The sequence below is a fragment of the Cydia pomonella genome, chromosome 7, assembly GCF_033807575.1.
Source record: "Cydia pomonella isolate Wapato2018A chromosome 7, ilCydPomo1, whole genome shotgun sequence".
Classification (NCBI taxonomy): domain Eukaryota; kingdom Metazoa; phylum Arthropoda; class Insecta; order Lepidoptera; family Tortricidae; genus Cydia; species Cydia pomonella.
The window spans coordinates 13,179,071-13,185,318 of record NC_084709.1 but is presented as its reverse complement, the minus strand read 5'-3'; positions in this window follow the sequence as shown (position 1 = coordinate 13,185,318).

Sequence of the window (6,248 nt, the reverse complement as noted above, 5' to 3'; positions counted from 1 at the left end):
ATTCGTTTTATTTTGTATTCAACCTGGACTATGTTAATGTTTAACATTTATATCTTTTTGTTATAATCAGTTTAAAGTAAGCAATAAAAAAGGCGTCTGTTTTTACTAATTTCACTGTAACTGTAAGTATAACAGTTGCCCCAAAAACGAGGTCGTAGACTGAACAAAAGTTTTATCACGTACAAGTCGGTCCATGATTTTGTTGGCTATAAGGATTACTGAATTTTGTAGGCTAAAAGCAGCAAGAAAAGCTGAAGCCCACGCTAGGAATATGTTTTCGTATTTTGTTCTGTTCGAGTATACACCGTGTTTTTTTATTTCCGTTAATTTCAAGCGTGCATTCCTGAGCTTAAACTGAGTAACTGCATTTACCATGAGATTAGGGATACAACACAGTATGTTGTTACTCCAGAGATGTAAAAAATTGATATTTAGCCCAATCCCATTATAGGAGCTGTAAAACTGCATACCTCCTATGATGGGACAATATTGTACAATGATACTTGCCATGCCGTAATTTCATGTCTTAAGAATACACAAGTAAAATGCACTTAACAATCATGTCAACTATTTTAAAATCTCACAATTTTCACGTTTGTGGCAGTATGGTATGATAGTCAGCAGCATTACTGCAACAGTATTGGAACGCGACATGACTGCTGGCCGCATTTCTGAGGCAGCAATGGCAGTCGTGTCGCGCTGCAATACTGCTGCAGTAATGCTGGTTCAGTCTGAATACGAACGGTACCTTAAGGTCTTGTTTATATGGCGCGCAAACCCGCATGGGATTTTAGCTACATTGCGGGCTATTGAGGATATAGTACATTGAAATCGTAGTCGTAGTGCAATAACTACCCACTGCCTTTGTGAATATTGTTATTATGATATTTGTAAATAATGTAAGTATAAAATCAGAGCTCACGGGCGCAATTGCATGGCATGTATGTAAATAGTTTTTCAGTCTCATGAAGTGAAATGTTAATTTCTTTTGAGAATAATAAATATCTTTAACCCGAAATCTGCCGACCGATCAAATACCGCAATGCACAATACGCCTGAAACATAAAAGACGGATAGGACATTCAACTTTTAACACGCTAAGGAGTATAATTTTTACATACATCAGGGAAATGTCACAAATGCTACAAATTTGCTCTTAAATGTCCCATGACTGGTGCCGTTACCCTATAACTTATAACTCGGAGATCGATATTCGAAATTACATTGATATGACACAGTATTCAGTTATTTGGTTGAGTTAAATGTAATACCTGTGTAACAAAACAACAACACTATATGCAGCATTTAATTATAATATACAGGGTGTCCTAAGACTATGGGACATCAAGGGAAAGTACCTTAAATATCGTAGATAAGACTATTGTATTTATAAAAGTAAGTAATATTGCATTCAAAGAATTTCAAAAAAAAATTGAAAATTGTTTACTTTTTCTGGGATTTAAACCGAATCTTGAAATTTTAATCAAAAATTTTATTGTATTCATTTGTTTTGCGATATCATATTTCTGAGATGACTTATTTTTTATGCATTCTTTCGATTGGCATCATAAAAATACAGAATGTTTTTTTTTCACATTTGACTCGGTTCGATTTCCAGACAAAGTAACTTATTTTTTTTAAATCTTTGAATGCAGTATTACTCAGTTTTGAAAATAAAATAAAGTCTCTTTTTAGCAAAATATCCTATGTCTTATATTTAAGGTACTTTCCTTTGATGTCCCATAGTCTTGGGACGCCCTGTAATCGTGTATATATATATATATTAAAAAAATCAGTATACTATTTAGTTTTCATAAACGTTACCCAAAGGAAAACATCATGAGGAAACTGGACCCAATATAGCCTAGTTTACCCTCTGGGTTGGAAGGTCTGATGGCAGTCGCTTTCGTAAAAACTAGTGCCTACGCCAATTCTTAGGATTAGTTGCCAAGTGGGCCCCAGGCTCCATGAGCCGAAAAATGCCAGGACAAACGCGAGGAGGAAGAAACGTTACCCAGAGTTAACGGAATTACAAATTCAATAAAATCACGGTGTTTGACTGACAGAATGGTTAATATTCGCCCATTTTCTTCTCCAACATCTAAAAATTACAAAACCATCGAGATTGCTAAGAGATTATATGATTTCCTACACAAAAACAAACTACTAAGCACGGACCAGTTCGGATTTCAGTCAGGTAAATCGAAGTCTCGATCCCGGACCCGGGTATGTCCTTAAACTACGTCCAAAAGAGAGGTATGGGCAATGTGAATGTCATCTCGCCTTGTGTGGTAGGGCACAGCACAGCAGATGTCATTCCAGATCTAGAGCAGACCCTAACTGGGGAAGTACCTCCACCTTACAGAAAACCGCAGCCAAATAACACTTGACCCTACTCATAGTGTTGTGTTCCTGTCGGTGAGTAAGGTTGCCAGAGCTCAACGAGGGGGGTGGGGTTAGGGTCGGCAACGCGCATGTAACTCCTCTGGAGTTGCAGGTGTACATAGGCTACGGAGACTGCTTACCATCAGGCAGGCCGTATGCTTGTTTGCCACCGACGTAGTATAAAAAAAAAAAAAGTCTCTGGCTAGTTTTTCTTTAGTTAAATATATTACCGAGTGTCTTGATCGTAAAGAGCCTATTATAGCATTATTTTTAGATTTATGGTTTACAAATTCAAAGGCATTTGAATTTGTAAACCATAAAACGCTTCTCAATAAACTTTACGATTATAGCATTAGAGGGAAAGCCCATGACTGGCTTACTAGCTACCTAAATGATAGGAGACAGTGCACAGAAATATGTAAAGTAATTAATGATGAAAAAGTTTGTGTCATGTCAGAATATAAACTTAATCTTAAGTTCCTCAAGGAAGCAGTTTAGGACCATTATTATTTCTTTTATATATTAATGACCTTCCCGATGTAACAACACACAAATGTATATTATTTGCTGATGATACTACTTTATTGTTTAAATGTACGAACGTAGACACCTTTGAAAATGAAATTAATGAAACTATTAACCAACGCCAAAGCGGTACAATTTAGAACAAATAAGAGCCAAGCATTATCTTTAAATATAATGAACAATAATATTAAAGTAGAAATGGTTAATTCGACTGTCTTTTTGGGATTAACTCTTGACGAACACTGTAACTGGAAGAAACATATTGACCTTGTATGCACTAAAGTGAACCGATTTGTGTACGCACTCACTAAAAAATATCGCATCCTTAGACACAGCTTTAAACGCCTACCATAGCTATGTATCATCTGTGTTACGATATGGCGTTATAATCTGGGGTAACTCAGTTAACTTTGATAGAGCATTTAAAGCTCAAAAAAAGTGCATCAGAGCATTAAGCGGTATTGGTACAAGGCAATCGTGTAAACCCATGTTTAAATAACCGGCCAAGAGCATGTCGGGCCACGCTCAGTGTAGGGTTCCGTAGTTACTCTTCCGTCACAATAAGCTAAACTGGAGCTTAAAGTATAGTAAATTGTTAACCAAGGGATGAAACGGTACCTTTCACCCGAGTTAAACAAATAGGCAAATTTGCATAATCAGTACCTAATTAAAGTAAGTCTTTTTACTATGAAGGGAAAACTTTTTGCGATAACTCAAAAACAGCTAAACTGATCATGTCTGCTATAGTTTTGATTTAATGTGTTTCTTAAGCTCTACTTCCACGATTTTTTTCATATTTTTGGACCTATGGTTCAAAAGTTAGAGGGGGGGGGACACATTTTTTTTTTCATTCGGAGCGATTATCTCCGAATATATTCACTTTATCAAAAAATGTTTCTTGAAAACCCCTATTCGTTTTGAAAGACCTTTCCAACGATACCCCACACTCCAGGGTTGAAGCGAAAAAAAATTCACCCCCACTTTACGTGTAGGGGAGGTATCCTAAAAAAAATTAATTTTTTAGATTTTATTGTACGACTTTGTCGGCTTTATTGATTTATATATCCATGCCAAATTTCAGCTTTCTAGCACTAACGACCACGGAGCAAAGCCTCGGACAGACAGACAGACAGACAGACAGACGGACATGGCGAAACTATAAGGGTTCTGTTTTATGCCATTTGGCTACGGAACCCTAAAAACTTAAAAATCTTCCTTTGGCATATATATACACAGCAGAAATATGCATTTTTGTAAAAAAAACATTACCAATACTTTATTTTTATAGCTCAAGTAAATCCGAATGCTAGAGCTAATCGACTGAACAAACTTCTTGAAACAAAAAACAATTTGGCACTTTATCGAAATAATGTCGATGGGATGACATACACAATATACATATAATAAACTGCCACAATCGTAAAGAGACATGCCACTTATTAAATTTAAACGGGCGATTATAATATTTTTAAGCCAGCACAATTTTTATAGCGTTAAAGAATATTTAAATATAGATTTCTATTGATATTGCGACATTTTATTATTTATTAATTCTATTCTTGGTTCTATTTTCATTGTTAATATTTAAAATAATAATTTACTGACATGTAATGTTATTGTAATTGATTATGTAAATGTGTAATTTAATGTAATATAATGTAAATAGGTTTTTTAAAATATTTTGCATGCCTACTAGTATAAGGCATTGACATTATCTGGACATAATATTATTGACTCTACCATCTTATCTGTACATAATGTTAAGCAAATAAACACATTTAATTTCATTTCATAGAAAACACCCATGACTCTGGAACAAATATCGATGTTCATCCTACAAATATGTGCCCTAGCTTACCGAGATTCGAACCCAGAACCATCGGCTTCGTAGGCAGGGTAACTACCCACTAGGCCAGGCCGGTCGTCGGTTGTTTTCTAATTTACATTACATGGCCGTCTTGTACACGTATACTACATACCAAATTTCACCTCAATCAGTCCAGTACATTGATTCTATAAGGATCCGTTTTTTCTATTTGAGGTATACAGAACCATACTCTTTTCAGTTGAGAGGGAAAAATAGCTTTGCGATCCTAATGAAATAACGGTACTTTTTCTATGAAATTCAATTTCGGGAGAAAACGGTTTCCATTAACTAAATCTCAAAAAAAATCACTTTCATTTTGATGTCGATCGCTTCAGCATAACATATTCTAGGTTTATAGGATTCGCTTTCTTGATTTAAAATAACCGGCCAAGAGCATGTCGGGCCACGCTCAGTGTAGGGTTCCGTAGTTACTCTTCCGTCACAATAAGCTAAACTGAAGCTTAAAGTATAGTAAATTGTTAACCAAGGGATGAAACGGTACCTTTCACCTAAGTTAAACAAATAGGCAAATTTGCATAATCAGTACCTAATTAAAATAAGTCTTTTTACTATGAAGGGAAAACTTTTTGCGATAACTCAAAAACAGCTAAACTGATCATGTCCGCTTAGTTTTCATTTAATGTCTTTCTTAAGCTCTACTTTCACGATTTTTTTCATATTTTTTGGACCTATGGTTCAAGGGGGGGGGGGGGGACACATTTTTTTTTTTTCGGAGCGATTATCTCCGAATATATTCACTTTATCAAAAAATGTTTCTTGAAAACCCCTATTAGTATTGAAAGACCTTTCCAACGATACCCCACACCATAGGGTTGAAGCGAAAAAAAAATTTCACCCCCACTTTACGTGTAGGGGAGGTACCCTAAAAAAAAAAAAATTTTTAGATGTTATTGTATGACTTTGTCGGCTTTATTGATTTATATATCCATGCCAAATATCAGCTTTCTAGCACTAACGACCACGGAGCAAAGCCTCGGACAGACAGACAGACAGACAGACAGAAAGACAGACAGACAGACGGACATGGCGAAACTATAAGGGTTCCGTTTTATGCCATTTGGCTACGGAACCCTAAAAAACCGTTATATTACTTTATATAACTTTTATTTCCCAGTTATACTCGTGTAAAACTGAAAAAAAAAAACAACAATCAGCAAAATATATCCGTCAATAACATCGGGTCAAGCTTTTGTGGGAACATAGGGATTATGGAGGTGTAATAATTCGTGTCATACACGATGACGCGTAGATTCGTCAAATCTAACCTTTAATAACATTACAATACGAGTTTTCTCAACCGATCTACAATTCTACAAAGACTTGATCAAGACCTGCAACTGAACTTCTGCATCCCACAACTTTGACGCTGGCAAAATTGTCCCAATGGACAGATGTCATAAGAACTAAAAACTGAACTGAACTGATAATAAAAATCGGCACGCGTCTTCGT